The sequence below is a fragment of the Helicoverpa zea genome, chromosome 21 (assembly GCF_022581195.2).
Source record: "Helicoverpa zea isolate HzStark_Cry1AcR chromosome 21, ilHelZeax1.1, whole genome shotgun sequence".
NCBI lineage: Eukaryota > Metazoa > Arthropoda > Insecta > Lepidoptera > Noctuidae > Helicoverpa > Helicoverpa zea.
The window spans coordinates 1,614,890-1,634,111 of NC_061472.1; the positions used below are offsets into that span (position 1 = coordinate 1,614,890).

Sequence of the window (19,222 nt, forward strand, 5' to 3'; positions counted from 1 at the left end):
TTGGTGACGAATTTAAATACTGCTACTGGTGCTTCTGTTTTCGTTGGTATTGAGTTAAGATGGTGTAATTTTTAATGGCTATCGTTAATTATTATTTGCTTATCTGAGAAATCTTTATGAAGTAGAAAATTACTTATTTTGTTTAAATTGTTGGAAGTCTCTGAGGACTAAATAACTTTGCAATTCTGAAGGTAGCCATTTGACAGAATTGCAAATATGTATTTTGGAGCGAACTGTAATTAGAAAGGTACTAGAGGAGACTTAGAAAAAGGTCTTAGTGCAAGGTATTCACAAAGTACATGTTTTGTTTGTAGATTTTGACTATCATTAGAAGTAGCCAACTTAGGGGACAGCGAAGTTATTTGACAGAAACATGAGACAAAAGCTGTAAGGCATGTGTAAGGCTATATCATTAGTCAAAGGAGAAAAGTATCTTCCTAAATCCAACAACGACACAAGTAAACTACTTAAAGCTCGAAAATATTTCAGCAAAATACATTTTTCCATTTTCAGCGAACGCCATAAGACATCTAATTTATTATCTACAAACACGGTGTCAGTTACGATTACCATAAAGTCATTAGTACACTCATGTTATAAATTACAAAAAATATGTTAGAATTGTAATAAAACTGGCCAGTCCCTCTAGGGAGTGTTTTTTTATGTGCCCGTTTGTTTTTTAGGTTATCATAATATTTTAGATTAAAAGTTTTTTTTATTACGTACTTTGGGGTTGACATGAATTATGCTTATTAAATGGTGGTTGAAACGATTGCTATGGGTAAGTTTAATTCTAGGTTTTGCATTTTAAACTGAAATTAACTCTTGCGTAATTCATACGTTAATTTAGTGTATATTATATTGTCGGCTGTTTAATTTAGTTGGGTCCATATTTAAAATTTTTGTATACAACAATAATAGTCAGAATATAAATATTTTGTGTGTATGTAGGTATTACAACGTCTTTAAATAGAAATACCTACATTAGTTTTTTGGCTAGGTGACGTTGTCTGAAGATTTTCCATAGCTTAACTTCACTATCGGCCGAACAATGAATCGTCTCTCAATATCATGGACAACTCAGATATGTGGCCATAAAGTTTAAGTATACAAGCCTTAAAGCCAAGTAACGTTTAGGTATTTCGTATACGTAGTAACACACCGAACAATAAATCCAAACACACAAAAATAAATGCCATAATTATGCAAATGACGACCAATAAATTAACAAACGATGTACCAAATGATTTATTGCTTCGCTGTACTTTACGAAAAATTTACATATTTCCGTAGAAAATCGACTGATTTGTATCGACGATGATGGTTTAATAACTCCCTGTTTTGGTTGCGAAGCTTCCTCTGGATTTTCCATTGGATAATTTGTTGCAATCTATAAATTTATGTGACCATTGTAGGCATAAGTAAATGCTTAACATTTTTAGGAACACAATATAAACCTATGTCCTAATTTAGGTAATGATCCGCCGATCTATCGAATAGGTACGTATCAGCATCTAAGACAAATAAAATACCGTATTTGGGGGGCAAGACTGATATAGTAAACGTTATTTGGCTGAATATACAAATCTTTATACAACTAGAAGAATACTTTCTAATTTTATATACTTGAATAATGAATAATATTTATATTTTTCCACAATGAACACAAAATACTAAACTAGCTAGTAAAAACAATAAAAAACTAAATGAACCTAGTGTTTTATTTTCTAAGAATTGAAAGGTTTATAAATTGCGTTTAAAGAAATAAAAGGCAAACAACCTTTAGTTTCTTTTATTCGCAAATGATCACATAAATTAACATTACAACTTATCTATACATAAATTAAGTATTTACGTGGGTTTGTGTACCGTACACAAACTGGTCTCGTTCGAAAATATTTACGAAAATATTGTTCACAATTTGGTTATAATAAAATTTACCATAGCGCGCTGAAATGTTGAGAATTGTGAAGAGTTGGTAATACCTCCTTGATGTTTGTGATTGTCTTAAATGGTGGTGGTTTCAGTGGTACCCAATGATATGAATATTAGTACTAAAATAAGTAAAACAATAAATTATAGACTTTTATATAAAAAGTGAGGTTCGTTGTTTTAAAGAATTACAAATCATACCTATACCACATGTACTTTGCTAGTTGCTTCTACTAGTTGAATACTTTTGTATTCGTATTAGTAAATCTGTTATACTAAAAATGCTGTACTAAAAAAGGCAAGAAATCACTTAAATGATAAATTAATCAATTCTCAAGTTTTTCTTAAACGTAGAAAAATAACTATTCTATATATTCAATGTTAAATAAAGTTACATAAAACTTATGTAAATTAAATTAATATCATAAAACAGAGCGATGGTCGATTAATTTATAATCGTTTCATTGAAACGGTTCCAGCGGTCAATTTCCATTGACGGTTCACGTAAATAACAATTACCAAGATTGTGTGTTTAACGAGAAGTGTAATTAAAATATTGATAGTAAAAACTGTTCTCAAGTGAAAATTGACTATTATGAATGGCGAAATAAAGAGCTGTTTGATTAAATACGATAAATAATTATGGACAGTATTGGAGGTGACTTTTTCGTGTGAAAAAATTAAAGTGAATTACTTTTTAAAGATAATAAAAGGAGATGAAGATGAAGAGATTTAATGATTAAAATATAGAATTAATTAAAGTCATTTCCAATTATCAGCCATTATCATAACTGGTTCATTGTAATGTATGCGTTACGTAACAATTACTACTTCAATAAAGCCATTAAAAACACTAATCAAAAATCGAAAACAAAACACACACATCAAAATATTTTTAACCAACAGTATTATCAGCTCTAAATAGATATTTTCACTTTCACAGGCCAACTCAGGTCACTGCCGAAATTCTGTCACGCAATGCCGCCATTAAGGGTTGTTTCTACCCCTCATCACCCCCCTCCGGCAGTCGGCAAATTTTACAAACTACCCCGCCGTAATTTCGTAGGTACCTATAGCTATGGGGGTGCCTTTTCGAGGGGTATAAACGACCCCATTGGTTGGGGATGCCATGAGGATTTTTTTATGGCATGCAGTTTTTACTGACGTGATTTTTAATGACAGTTTTTTTTTGGATATGTGGCGGTGTCAGTGAGTTATGATGTTTCAGTGGGTTATGAATAGGTTGGATTTGACTTGTGGCTAAAAAAGTTTTTTTTTTTTGTTTTAATGTAGCAAAAAAAAATGTCACCAGCCCGCATTATTTTATCTTTTGTTCGTTTTTTATTTAGATTTCCAAAGACACATTGAGGCACTGTTTTTTATTGCAATTATCATGTTTAATATTGGTTACAGTTTAATCAGTTTATATTGGTTATTTATTATTTATTGAACAATAAATAATCAATATAAACTGATTGCTAATAAAATTAATAGTTTTTTATTCTCTATTTTTCAGGTTACGACTAAACATGAAAAAAAAAAATATTATTCGTAAAGTAAAGATTCAAAGATTATATTTTATAATGTCTGCGGTGAGAGGTGAATGAAACTAAATGTGCAAGGTCACTATAGGTCAACTAGTTCTAGACTTGTAGACGCAACGTTAAATTGGAACTTTCCTTTTATTTTACACGTTAACTCATCAAAAACTTTAAAGTAGTTTAATTAAAAATTGCTGTGAGTTGATGAACTTTAACCAGCTAGAACTTAAATATTCTATATTTTTACCCTTAGATTTGCTCGCATTTTATGGCAAATGGTTGAAATATACCCTATGTCACTCGATAAGAGTTAGCTTTCCAACAGTGAAAGAACTTTTAATATCGGTTCACTAGTTTCGGAGCCTTTGGGGTACAAACAAACAGCAAAAAAGTTTGCTCTTTATTACATACGATAAGATTCAAGAAAGACATATTGGCTAATTAATTGAAGTTGATTTACTTGTGAAAACTGCTTTTAAATCTGAACATTTACATGTATGTACTATGTGAAGAATTTCTACCTAACCCTTTAAGAAAATCAATCACCAACTTCTTGGAAAACTACCCACTTTTCCAATACAATACTGAAGGTTTTCCTACATATATATACTTATATCTAAACTTGGTATAGTACCCGCCCTTCAAGGTAACAATTTCCTTCGGCTGAGCGAGCTTCGATGCATAGATTGCGTACAATGTAGGCTTATTTATATTTTATAAGTGCGAAGCGCAGGGCGGGCGGGACTGAGCCGCCCTACTGTGTACAGGGTGATCTGTTTTGGTCACGAGGTTTTTTTTCTGTTGTTGGTTGTTTATAGTGAATATTGCTATGGGGTTTTCAATGTAAAGATGGACAGTTTGGGTTTAAAATGATGTGATAATTGTAATACTTATATTAGCTAACAAGGTAACAATTTCCTTCGGCTGAGCGAGCTTCGATGCATAGATTGCGTACAATGTAGGCTTATTTATATTTTATAAGTGCGAAGCGCAGGGCGGGCGGGACTGAGCCGCCCTACTGTGTACAGGGTGGTCTGTTTTGGTTACGAGGTTTTTTTGCTGTTGTTGGTTGTTTATAGTGATTATTATTGTGTTGTGGTACTCAATGTGTGTGTATGTGTTCGTGTGTGTAGTTTAAAATAAAATGTGTGGTAAATGTTAAACTACAAAATTTTCCAAAATATTTATATCAATCCTATAAAGCGTAGTACATAATTTTGGAACCATTTTGGATGAATAAATTTAATTCAAATTAGTTCAAATTATTAGATTTGACAATTTAAGCCCACTTTTTATCAACGTAACCCAACAAAATATTCTAACTCCTACCAATACAAACTTCAAACACCCTGTAAACGTGGTAGTGTTTACACAGCCCTTACACTAGTGTGCGTGCCGCCATAGCAACGTTTTACGAGTTATTTCAACTCGTTAACTCGTTTTACTGGGTTCATACAGAGTGGCTTTTAATTTCATTATTATGTACTACTTTGGTATACAAGGGCTTTTTTCTTGGTTGAGGATTTTGGTGTTTAAAGGAATATTTGTAACTTATTATTATTTATTTATTTATTTATTTAATAAATATTATTGGTAACTTATTATAGTAAGTAATATTTCTTAACTTCATCGTTGATCAATTTTATATAGGTACTTAGTTGAGTTTTCAACACACTTTTTACTGTCCTACTGCTGGTCACAGGCAAGAAATGAGCGTTAATCACCACGCTTAACGCTTGTCCAAAATAGAAAGGCCATTTCAGACTTTAGATTCCAAGTTTGTCATGTAGCTCCTTATTGAGTTCAAATAGCCAAAACCATCCAAACATTCTCTTTACAATATATTAATTTTAATCTGATTTAAATTAACCGATCATTCTTTTTTAATTTTGAATTCAACACCTCAAACACGTCACTTGAACAACTCCAAAAAGCAATTTTTCTTCCATCCATTTTCTCAGTAACAATTTCATACGAAGTTTTTAGGCTTTTAATCAACGATATTAAAGATTTCAACTTAAGATTACAGTAAGTAAATGTACTAACTTAGGAACGTTAAACTGGCTTACTTTGTGAATATTCTGAGTACCTACATACTGCAAACTAAACAGTCGGCCGATAGTTGAACCGATGGTTGCCAATTATTTTTTTGTAAGAAAATCTTGATTCTAGTCAGAGTTTTCAGTCGGTCTGATAACGGCTAAATACCTGATCTTTGTAATGTGCGTACTACCATTCATATTCATACTGATTTATGAGCCCAAACAAACTATCGGCCGACTAAAAGTTTGCAATGTGCGGTTACTCTAAACTAGCTTACTTTGTGAACATTTGAGTGCTTTTACTACTTAGTGCTTATTTTATGATTAAAATCTAGAGATTACTACCGAAATAACTTTAATGTATTTGAGTTTAGTTTTATTTTTAAATGGATTAGTAAGAAGACGTCGTAATTTTACTATGGCTCGTTCATTCTTTTTGCTGAAGAAATATTTTTACTGTAAGATTAGAAGTTATTGATTTGGCTCTACCATATGGGATAATCCTATAAGAAATATTGGCACATTATTGTAATAAACTGATTGGTAACGAAAAAATATTAGGTATATAATACCTGAGATAACATTAAGGTAGTAACTTCCTGTAGGTAAGCACACTAAATGTGTTATTCCCATTTTTCTTATGTGAACTGCAACCACACATACGACCATTTATTTTTTACTCTTAGAGAATGACATAAACAAGAAACTACCATAAATATTCTAACAAAATACAAACAAAACTACCGCAAAAAAAAAACCCTGATCGTAGAAAAACTACACCATCAACCACGTATTAAGGTAGAAGCACATTTTCCTAGCCTTACTTTATTCAGCATGATTGATTAACCTTATCACACATCATTGTTTTTCATAAACCACTCTTTTCTATAGAAAAAAAGCTAATTTGTCACATCGACCATGCTTATCGCACCATAATTGATTTCGAAATATAAAAATCTTGATAAGAAATTAATTTGTGGTAGAACTTAATAAATATTGTGACTGTGATTTCTTTAAGACGCTTATGGTAATTATGACGGGGTTTTAGCTTTATAATGTACTTTAGTTTTCTTATGTAGACGCTTTTAGATATAGGTACATTAGCCCTGTATAGCTTTTACCTGGTGAAAACCTTTTAAGCAATTTTAGACAAGCTTTTAAGGGAGTACAAGGACCGACTAAAGGCTGTATTAGATTGAAGTAGTATGAACCTTCATCATCATCATCATCAGCCTATCGCAGTCCACTGCTGGACATAATAAAGAAAAAAAATAGCCTCTCCAAGTGCACGCCACTGAGATCGATTAAAGATCGAGAATAAATACCTTATTTACGTAAATTCATGTAATTTTATTTACGTATTTTAATAGTATTGGTAGATCATGTGACTTTTTTTGCGTTGTAAGATAGTTTTTTTTCACAAAAGATTATTACATAGGTAAATAAATCAGGTCCAAAAATTAAAAACTTCAGTTTCGTAAGTATTACACCATATTTTTTTCAGCACCCTTCCTCATGTAACCAACTTTGAAAAAAATAAACCGGCCAAGTGCGAGTCGGACTCGCGCACCGAGGGTTCCGTACAAATGCTGTATAGATAAAAAGTGAGTTCCGCGCCAACCGTTCAGTTTAGAACAATCATAGTTATGGTAATTTCGTGAGAGTCAAAATAGTTAATATTTTTTATTTTATAATATAACTAAAATAGTAGGCCAGTACCTTGTAAAAGTTATTTTAATGAAGTTATTTATATACAACATTTTATAGTCATCATTTAGAAATCTGATTGAAAATAACTAATTATGTCTTAAAAGTCATGGGGCATATCTGACCCGCTTTGTAAAAAGTGGCGGACATGAATCAAAGTAGTTTTAAATCGTGGAGAATGGTATGACGTTTCTTTGAATATAAATATTTTATTAAAATTCCATGGAGACGAATGTCCAGGATCGTTTGAAAAATATAAAAGACAAGCAGTTTCAGAGGATTGTACAGGTTGCAATGCTAGTTTTTATTGTTAAAGACATTTCATAAAGAAGGAAGGTGCCAATCCGGATGACCAGGATCTGATGAGGATCTGGAAACCCTGAGAAATAGAGGGCAACTCTTGAATATTGTAGGCACGCATCGAGTCATAACCAGACATGTGAGTGTATTTTTGAGGGTACTGGTAAACAGTGAAGGTTTGGAGCTGATTTGATTATGGAGACTACAGAGAGTCAAGGGAACTCCCGAACGGTATGTTGCAACTACCACGTGTTTGGGCTTATTTTATTCGTATTGGCGAAGACTTTCCACAAAGATATGTTTGACTGCCATTGTGGGATCGACAGCTAAGATCAGATATAGTTATGGGAACTCCTTTACAATTTATAACGTAGGTAACCTTGTGTTGGAGTTTATTTTATTTTAGGTGATGAGAATTCACTACTAACTTGGGTTAAAGCAGACCGCCTGACGACTTGTAGCTGTCGAATTGTAACAACGACTTCTAGAGAGTAGGATTCGGGGCTGCTGGCTTTACGTTTCTAGAGCCTTGACAAAAGTGTAATTCTGTCCCTTTCTTTGTTTTATAAAGTCGGCATTATTTTATTTTGTAGCATTTTACAGACAAATCCAACTTCAAACATATAAAAAAGCAACAAGAAAACAAAAGCAAGAATGAAATTAAAAAGATGTTAGGTGCATCGGTCTAGAAGTCGGTGTCTAGAGGATGCATCTATATTTATTTAACCACCGAGATCTAGACCGATGCATATAAACAGTTTTCTTGTTGTTTTAGAAGTTGTTTTTTTTTATTGTAAAAAGTTTTTATTTTTAACTTTTGTGAAAAGTTCTCGTCAATACGAATAATATAAGCCCAAACACGACGTAACTAAAACATACCGAGTTCTCTCGACTTTCTCACGTCTCCATCATCAGATAAGCTCTAAACCTTCACTGTTTGATAGTATCACCAGACATACATCTGAGAATCAAGTTTTAATCCTATGCATGCCTACAATTTCTGATAGTTGCCCTCGATTTCTCAGGATTTCCATCATCAGATCCTGACCTGATGACAATGGAAATAAACGGCGAGTATACTCTTTCACTACAAAGAAATGATTTCTCAAATCCGTCAAACTTGGTCGTTTAAATTCCCCATTGAAATGAGGAAAATATTTGATGTTTACACCTGATTTTCTCTAGATTCCCATGGTTCACATTGATGCGACTAATGCCATAGTAAATCAGAGCCTTTATCATTATACTGTGCTATATTTCGTTCGTATCCGCCGTGGGTATGGTTTTCATACTAAGGTGCCCAATGACCTTTGAATGATTTAAATTTTTTCACAGTTTAGAGGCCATTGTATTTAAGAAGTGTTTGATTTGAATTTCACTTTTTATTCAAAACTTTAATATCTCTACGCGTTCATGTGAAAAAGGGTAGGTAGTAAGTTTATAATTATTAAAAAATATTTTATGTCATGTAAGCAAAAATAATATTTTAATATTTTTTGTAACTTCAAATTTATCATTTTCGCAATTTTTCCTTTATCTGTACTATATAACGTTGCTTCGTGCCGAATTTTAAGATTTTGAGTTCACGGGAAGTACCTTGTAGGTTTTGATTCCCTAGCGTGTGACGGAAATTCGTCTAAGGTGTCGGTAAAACTGCTGTATCTTTTGATCGCGTTAACTTAGAAGTTTGATTTTTTCATTACTTAAAGGGACAATAGACCTATGTATTTGGTATAAATTTCAATTTGGTACCTTTATTCGTTCGTGAGAAATAAGGTAGTAAGTTTCATTTTATTAAAATATTTTTATTATATTATATAACAAAAAAAATGAGATTTTCGCAATTTTTCCTATATTCGCATTATATAACAATGCTTCATGCCAAATTTCAAGATTCTGAGTTTACGGGAAGTACCCTGTAGGTTTTGATTCCTTTGCGAGTGTCGAGAATTTGTTGAAAATATCGACATAATCGGTTATATCTTTTGATTGGCTTGGCTTAGAAGCTTGATATTTTCACAGCCTAAAGGGACAATAGACCCGAGTATTTCATGTGAATTTCAGCTTGATACGTCCACGCGTTCTTAAGATAAAGGGTCTTGACAGACAGACAGACAGACAGACGGACAACAAAGTGATCCTATAAGGGTTCCGTTTTTTCCTTTCGAGGTACGGAACCCTAAAAACAACACTTATGATGCGCTTTTTCTTTAAACACATCACCTCCTACATTTTAAGTCGGTTTTAAAAGACAAAGAAAATTACACCAACCTATACTCAGACCGGAGTTTGTTTGGAATGACGTCACAAAGTTTACATAAACTGACGTCATGCCCATTTGGGTTGTCTTTGTTTGCTCAGTTGCTATTGGCTGAAAATGTTTGCTCAATTTTTACAGGATTAACAACTTTGATGGCCATCTTTTTTAATGCTCTCTTTTTGTATGCTCTTTGGTGTGTTTAAAGGTTTACTTGTTTTTATACATAGGTAAGGGTAGTAGCTTTTGCTAGTGGTGGTACCCTTACCCCGCTGGAATTAGGTACTTCTACTTCTGCATCTGGATAAAAAGTAGCCTGTTCCCTTTCTCGATATGTTGGCTATCTAACAATGAAACAATTTTTCAAATAGAACCAGTGGTTCCTGAGCGTAGCGGGTTCAAACAAATGAATGACCGAGAGAGTTATTTTCAGTATTTTTTTGGATATTATCAGTTGACGCGTATAAAACTAACTTTTTTTCCTTCTAAATTTAATTGTGTATCAGGATTTTAGTTACTCATGCTTAGTGAGCACGTCAATAATTTACTTCATTGCGAGCACAAGAATTTTACTACGCCAAAGTTACCTAAAGAAAGTATAAAATAAAACAGAGTAAGCCAACAAAATATTATGAGTGAACAAAACCATAGGGTTTTAGCATGCTTTTATCAGATCAATTATATACGTCGTTAGGACGAAGCAACCTTCAGCTAGTTGCACGCAAAATTAGATTTTAATTCGTTTCTTATAAAGGTTAATTTGGCTTATGAGCATTATTAATGTGGTGACGGAAAATGTTTGTGAAGGAAAAAAATTAGGCTAGAAAAGTAAATGGGTTTTAAAAGAAAAAGCTTCTGCTTACTTATTTGAATTGTATATTTTAAACGATTTAGCTTTTGTTTTGTGACTTTGCTCGTATATATTCATAATCATTAAATTCGATTTTGAGAATTTATTAATTGTGGAAATCATCCTTCGAGCCTTTTCCCAACTATGTTGGGGTCGGATTAATTGTGGAAATGTGGTCTGGAAATATGGAATTTTTAGCATATTTGAGATTACCTAAAACACAATTCTTTTTTATTTTCAAACTTTTATTAATTTATTCTAGACAAGTAGCCAACTTAACAATGTTTTGTCACATTTCTGTAAGCATTTAAATTAATATATTTTAACCCAATAATTTACCACACAGTAAACAGTCACAAATAAAACTGTTTAAACCAATAAACCTATCAGGAAACCGAACCTTAAATTCCCTAATCTTAGACTCACTTTACGTTCCCAGTTCCCAGTCGTCGATAAATATCTGCCTGGATTTTTGCCTAGCCCCGTAATTCCCGGGAACGAGCAACACTTTTGCCTCAACTAATGAACTTGCTTAGAAAATGTTGCTACCGACTTCTAGGAAATGGTGTACGAATTTAAGTAGGTAGGTATGGGAAAAATTATTATTATTTGGCCTATGTCCAGCAGTGGACCACGATAGGCTGATGATGATGATGATGGGAAAAATAATGGGAATTAGTTAATTTATAGTAAAGTTGTTATAATATTTCTTGTTTATGGTTTGTTTGTAAATACTATTTTTTTTTAATTCAAAAATAACGAAAAAAGTCTAGGTACAACATTTTAACTTGAATTAAACAGCAATTTATTGAGTCGATCTGACTAAACGTCACAAGACAAATTACTGTATTATCTTTGTAAAAGACTTCTTTACAGTAATGTTGCGATTTCTTAGTTCTGACGATTATTTGCTTAGTTCTGACGCCAACCTTACTATATAACCTAGTGCAAACATTACTGTAGTAAAAAAAAATCTCGACAGTAACAATAAAAAAAACTATTACCCAATCACTACCATAAACATTAACTACAAACACTATACTCATAAATCCAAAAAAAATGCCCTTAAAACAAAAATCCCGCGACTTTTTTATTTAATGGCGCCTTTTATAGTAGCTATAGGAGCGATTTCCCATCAATAAAGAACTGTTACTGTGTAAGATTAGCATTGGATCGATATTAGGTTCCGGAGCGTACCGGCCGTAGCAGGCACCACCGAGGTATAGCAGTTGTTTACTTTGAATAAATATTTGTGGGTATAGGTATATATAGATTATTTTGTGGCGGAGTTTTGGCTGTGTCTGTATATAGGATGTATATAGTGCGGGTGGGTGGAAGTTTGTGTGGAGTTGGGAACAAAATAGAGTTGGAATTGAAAATGTAATTGGAGTGTTAAAGCTTACCTATAGTGTAAAATATTTTGAGTCATGGGTCAATATTTTGAGAGATAAGTTCGAAGGATTAATAATGAAATTAGTCTTCAATAAATACCTGGTTATCATAATTTTAATTAGGTATATTCTATACGTTAGTACATAAATAAAATACATAGAGTAAAGTCAACGTAATTAATTGAAAACATAGAAATTGCTATTGTTTTAGTGTGAAGAACTACTATTGAACTTAATACAAAGAATAATCTAAGTGCAAGTCCCTATTATCTATGTAAACTCTACAAAACACTTTAAACAAAACCTCAAAAAAATATAGATAAATCTTTACTTCGTATTTCAAGAGAAAGCAAGATGGATAACCCGATATAAAGTTACATGAAAAATTAACTTTTCGAATACATTAATCAAGCATTATGATCGGTACTAAGAATAAGGATATAATTTACAGGCTACCGGTACTGAGCGGTAATATTTTTTTTGTCCTATAGCCAAAGTACCCCTGTGGTGTAGGCCGAAATCGTTTTGAATCGGAATAACCGCTGTAATCGATGCTTCAACAATCGATTTAATTAGAATTATCGGTACTTTTTTGGGTACTGTTAAGGTCGGTTGTGTTAGGACAGTATTTAATGACTTTGTTTATTATTTCCAGTTTAGTGTAACAGTAAAATTCTGGTCCAAAAAAAAATTGTTAAATAACAAATTAGTTAGGAAATATTTATTGAAAATAAATAAGGTAAGTACCAAGATTTTTTTCATGATTCATACCTTAAAGTTAGAAGACCACTTTTTGGTTTATGAATGACTAAAAAATCATCCTTAAGCGTACCTTTATGCTTAACTTCCCCTTGTAAATTAAACGTTTCCCAAAATAACTATTATGTATTAGCTGCATAATAACACACATGAATTGTTTTAGGAAATGGAACCAAAACGTCTTGGCACCGCCCGGGAATCATAATGTGTGTGGCTAAAATGCAGCCATATACCAACGTGAAACATGTGAACTTTGTTAGAATATTTTCACGAAATTATACCAAGCATTTCCTGGTGATTTTCATAGCTTACGTGCCATCCTAACTCACATAAAAAACAATGTCTAATGTTTGTTTAGTTTGACTATGTCAGTTTTGGGGAATGGGACTTCTGGTGACAATTTTTTTATTAATTTCAATTTGTTCTATATTTTACTGAGAGAGTTAAATGAGTGAAGTAAGAGAGAGAGATTGAGAGTTTTTCAATATCATCAGTTAGCTTCTCTTTGATGAATAAATATAGCGGTTTGAAATATTTTCTATACAAAAGCTGTAAAAGGGTAAAACATATTCTTTAGACAAATATTATCCGGCGATTGAAAACTCGGCCCTAATATCGCATTGAAATACTCGATAAAAAATAATTATAGTAATTACTATCAGACAAAACACTTATTTTAATTGATCCTTAAAAACTTGTGTCCCCACCAGTACCTTCAGAACATAGTATACGCGTCGCCGTTTAAACACACGTTCGGTTCACAATAAAACAGAACCAGCCCCCTACTGATTTTTATATCTCATCGGTACTGAATAAAATTATACGCAGTATTCATAATTTACACGCTGATGTATGCACGGGAAGGCAAAACGAGGCCTTTTTCAAAAGATTTACGCGTCCAATTAAGAGTTTGTATTATGTTGCATTTTTTTTAGTTTGTTTTTGGAGTTTTGTTGGTGACTGTACTAGATTTTCGTGGTTTTTGGAGTTTGATATAGGTACTTATGAAGTGTTTAAGTAACACTAGAGTATGTATCCCATTAAATGGTACGTTTTAAAATTCTGTAGTATGGTGTAGTGTTCCTAGATCTCTCTATTAACCAATATGATGTTATAAATGTAGGTATCTCAGATTTAGTTGGCGGCAGACAGAAAGAAAAATAATATTTAAAAAACAGCTTTCACAAATTACAGCTTTTGCCTAGAAAATCATATTATTGAGACTTATAGAGGTGCTTAAATGTCCTGTTTAATATGCAAAACTACAACTAGTAAATAAGGCACCTTTCCCACTTACATTAAATCTCAAGTTAACCTTCCAATTAAAATTACCGCATAAGTCGACCTGTACTAGATCACTCGAAAGTACATCTAAACAACATCGATTACATCAAAATCGAATGCGGTATCGATTCCACAGAATCGAGAACACGGTGAGACGGTACATATATTAATACGCTGTAGTCCGTAATAAAATTGGCTGACAGCGTTAAATAAGTGCCGGGAAAGGCATTTATAAGTAATCGATACATCGGTATGCAACCGATTCTAAGATTCGATTTATTAAATTTTGCGTCAGGTGTTGGGTTTAAAATGAGAATAGATCCGTTGTTTGTGGGTTTATAGTAGACAGTCTTTTGTTTTTCATTGTTCTGGCGCCAATTGTTAAACTAGAGTCTGGCTAGCTGTTTGATTTAAAGCAAAGAGTCTGTAGTCTGCGGGATATATAAATGATCGCGTAGATGATGATGATGATGATGAAATTGTTCGAAAAGTGTTGATTTATCAGCCAAAGAATAAACGTTTTTGAGTTTTGTTATACATGTTCAGCTATTGCTATCCTAGAGTTTAAAGTTCGAACTTATTTTTATTGAACAATACAATATGTATTATTGTCTGATAAAAACAACACTGAGTTTATCTGTTATATGTAATCACATATTTTTTGCATGAAACTTTGTATGGTACCAAGAACCAAAACAAAATGAAGTAGAATTTTACATAAAATGCACAAAACTTAATATAACAATGTGTAACGAGAAATAACAAAAACTTGCAACAATTTCCTGAAATTCAGGCAACTTATTACGAAACCAATTTCTATGTAATTATTTGAGCCTACCCTATTTCGGGCTACTTCGTTCTATTTTCCGGGACAAAAACTTCGCTGCATTGTAGTTTCCATAAAATGTGTTAGCAAGTTTTATAGAAGATCGAAATCAGGGAATTCATTGTAATAACTTCATGTTTCAAGTTATTTTCATAGATATTACAATACTGTAATTATTTACAACAAAACTTAGTTACCTATTTTAAAATTCGTTGTTGAATGTTATACAAAACTCGACTTTGTAAGTCCTTCAATAAATTGTAAGTTGTGAGTGATGCATGTAATTTGAGATCAATGTAACATTATTTAAGTATTTAAGTAGTACCGCAATAATACCAGGTATATAATAACTAGCTTGATTAGTGAAAACTTTAATTTGCAAGTTTTCAGAATTTTAATCAGTAAATAATACACAACTTCAATACTTTGTTACTCAGTAAGTACCTTTTGTACCGGCTAGTAATATGTATTGAAAAAATGAACATCTTGAATACATGATGTGACTATCTAACTGAGCTCCTCTACTTATACAAGGTGTTGATTTGCATTTGTGCCATAGTTCAGGAGGAGGTCATAAAATACGTAAATAATCGATTGGAATTACAGTGGACGGGAAATAGCTAATATGTACTGCTTTTTTTGTCATTGTAATGTCGTAGTATTTTAGAAGTAATCCAATTTTATGAATGAAAATTATGAATAATCGTTGCGTATGCTTTGTGTTTGCGTTTGTGTGAGGGCGCAGCACGGTTTTAAGGCCAGTAACACACGCGTCAAGTTCAAATACGGATAGATGACATTGACGGAATTCCGAAAAAAAAAAATTACAAAAAAAATTACGTACCAATTTTTTCGTTGATTTGGGTCGAGAATCATTAGCATAATTACCTCCTTGACTATGGCACGGATGCAAATCAACAGCTTGTATAACGAGACGTGAGTGTCAGTCTTTTTGACTTCTGACTGGTTTAAATACCACACCTTCTGGGGCCCTTTCTATACTGGGATCACCGTAACTCTTTCGACCAATCTCACAGCTCCGGCAGGCTTCGGCCCTGAGGTGCTCCTTAAAATTTGCTGACATCACGTTGAGGAGCGAGTGGCAACCAAATATGTAGAAATGATGATTTAAACCTAATCCCGCAATACAACGCGCCTTCCAAAATACAATAAATACCCACTAACCTTGAAAGTAGCTCTTGGTCCGCAGATAGCTGACGGACAGCCGCAGTATAGACAGTCTGTCCAGCTTGCTGAGTATGTTCTGCTCGAAGGGCAGTAGGGAAGCCAGGGTATCCAGCTCAGCGTTGAGACGTTCTCTATGTCGCTTGCTCGGGTTGCTCTTCGTGACACCGTCTTTTGATGGCGGTTTGATGCTGTAACAATAGTTGTGTGGTTATTTTTTTTAGTAGAAGAAATTGACATATGTCAATGGCCTACATATTATAACGATAGTTTTATCATATATTTTTATTAGGTTACAGTTCTCGTCAAATAAGTTTGCTACTCTAAAGTTTTATTCTATTAACTTTACGATAGTCAAGAAATATTACAAAAAATATTCATAAGGACAATTCGGTAAGAATTTTAGTTTATTGTTAAGTGTGATTTAATATGCACACCAGTATCCTTAAACTTAGTTATAATGTGCTAGAGGGCTAGAAATATTCGGAAGTTCCTATCAACAACGAAACTGTCTATTTCGTTTTCCGATGTTAGATTTTTGACATAAATACCAGATCAAAGAAACGTCAAGAAACACCGTCTGTAAGCAAAACGAATCGTTTCTTTCAATAAGAACCAGAAATAAGTCTGGCCGCATCATGTACTAGCTTGTATCGAATTACTTACAAACTTATTTCGCATTTAATATTAAAATTCTTCACTACAGATTATCAACGGCTAGGGTTAAAAGCCTTAGTAAGTAATTAAAAATAAAAACTAAGTTATGGCAAGCTGATGTTGTAGGCTTGGTCTTAATATTGTCATTACTTATTCACCCGTAGGTATATTATTCTTTTGGGGAGTTGCCATAGTATTGCGGAAATAATATTACTATAGACAACTATTTTTATGTTTTTGTGTGGTTATCTCTGAAATGACTAGAATGGTCTATAAATATAAAGTTAAAGGTGGTAAACACTTGGAAAGTCAAATGTTTGAGTTTGACATGGACCTAAAATAAAATAATGATGATTGATATTCTTTTTCAGTATTCAACACGGGAAACGCCGTGGGAAACTAGTAGTATAATTTCTCATGTACTTTGATGTATTTATTAAAATAAGTTAAATATTCATTTTACTTCAAGCGATTTATAATTGCAATAATAACATGCAATTGTTGCACATTTTTGCATATCAAGTTTTTGTTTAGGTACTTTGAACCAGTATTTCCTTGTAACGTTCACGTGTATGACAGGGTATAATTTATCATAATTCTTTTTAAATATTAAACAAAAATCTTTCTTAAGAAAAGTCAATTTTAAATAAACCATCATTTCAGAATCAACAATTTTATTTTCTGAGCAAAGACACAACGAAATATAGTTTGAAAAAAAATTAAGCCCAAAAAAAAACCAAGCTCAAAAACTTCTCCAACCTAATTCATACGCACCCTACTCACAACACCATTTTATTTCGGATCATTCATTTCTAAGAGGCTATTTAAAATGACACATCACATTACTGAGCTGTGTTACGGTAGCGTTTGGTCTTGCAACTAACGAGGCTCAGGTCACGCAAACTAACTTGTTAGCATAACTTGTGCCGACGGATAAGGGGTGAGCTTACTGCATTATTGTGCTTAGTTTTTTAGTGAAATTGTGCTTAGTTTTTTAGTTGAGCTTGGAGCGGCGGCTTTTTGATGTGGCTTCGAGTTTTGTTTTTAATTGTTGGGTTTTTGCTTGAAATGCTATTTTAATTATCTTCGTATGGGGTCTAGAAATTGTTGTGTTATTTGATTGTGCTTCACCTAGGTATTCAACTAAGGGGTGGGCGTTCAGATCTAATCTAACTTTTCCGGAATTGTCGTTTTTATATTTGATGAAAAATTAACTGAATCAATATCGACTATTTTAGGCAAACAAATTCAACACGATTCCTAGTATTAATACCGTCTACAAACAAAGGTAATAACATGCTATAATGAGGCAGCTTAGCCCTGTCTCAACAAAGTGCAATTTATCAACTGTCAATCCGTTTTAGCGAAAAGTAGTTTCTGGAAACTATTGAACATTCATTAGATAGCCTACTAGTGTAGATTTTATCGATAACTGTAGTGTTTACTTAAAAAGTGGTCTATTTTTGCTTGTTATGTTAAAATTGGTATAATTTAGAGGAACCCTTTGGTGTAGTCGATGATTTACAATTTTTATGTGACAGACAATGAATACTTAGGTACATACATACCAATGTATGTAAAGACTAGGCAGACGATGATAATGATGATAGTTAGTTTGTTTATTAACAGTCTCCTAGCTGAAATGATACAGACAGTGATTTTGTAAGATGTGTCGATACACTAATTAAATAATCGGGACAAAGCTTCAATATTTGGTTTGAATAGGTGAAACCGTTTTTGATTTATAAATGACAACGAAAAGTGGCATTATTTTTTATATAAATAGCGTTGTAAACTACGTAGTATCACATAATTTTCCAAATAAAGTAAACGCAGAAGTTATCCCACCTCATACTTCACAGTTTTGTCCACACACAATATAACAAAGTATCTTTCTAGACAGGTATAAAAAGGTTTCAGAAAGAAATATTGATGTCGACCAATCATCAGCATTTACCTTCCTACCGACCATTACTCGGTATGCTTATTATGTCATTAAATGACGACAAATTGTATTTATCGAGATTACAGTGCTTTAAATATGTTACTTGAATATGCGACTGGATTTGTATGACTTTTCTTGAAAGTTAAAATACTGTCTTGCAGCCGTGTGATCGGGACGAGGCAGGTTAAATTTTTTATGAAATATTGTGGATTTATGTGGCTACCACAACGATTTAAGTAGACAGAACCCTTTGCCTTAGAAAAATGAAGAAATAGAAGAAGAAAAAACAGTTAACAAAACACAAGATAATCACACAAGGGGAGTTAAAAGTATCAAAAACAATAGACTGTCGCTCCATGTTAAACACACTGGTACCTATTCAGCTGCATCCGGATAGACTGGAAGTCGACTCCAATATGGACGGTACAAGGATAGGCAGATGATACAGAGATAATTTGCTCATATGATTTAAATCTGTTTTACACTTGTCTAATAAAATTTTGGCTGCAAAATGAACCATATGTCAACGTCATAATTTGACATTTT

At 32.8% G+C, this 19,222-nt stretch overlaps 1 protein-coding gene across 3 annotated transcripts in view; it reads right to left on the minus strand.

The window, feature by feature from the left end:
• Positions 1 to 19,222, minus strand: part of LOC124640864 (aryl hydrocarbon receptor) — a 134,595-nt gene that overhangs the window by 45,306 nt on the left and 70,067 nt on the right. For 2 of the 3 annotated variants that reach the window (XR_006985605.1, XM_047178802.1), the window contains exon 1: positions 16,075 to 16,190. The gene's annotated coding sequence lies outside the window, so the exon portion shown is untranslated. Of the gene's footprint in view, positions 1 to 16,074; positions 16,266 to 19,222 lie in introns of those variants that run through there. The other variant, XM_047178803.1, reaches the window with a different exon arrangement.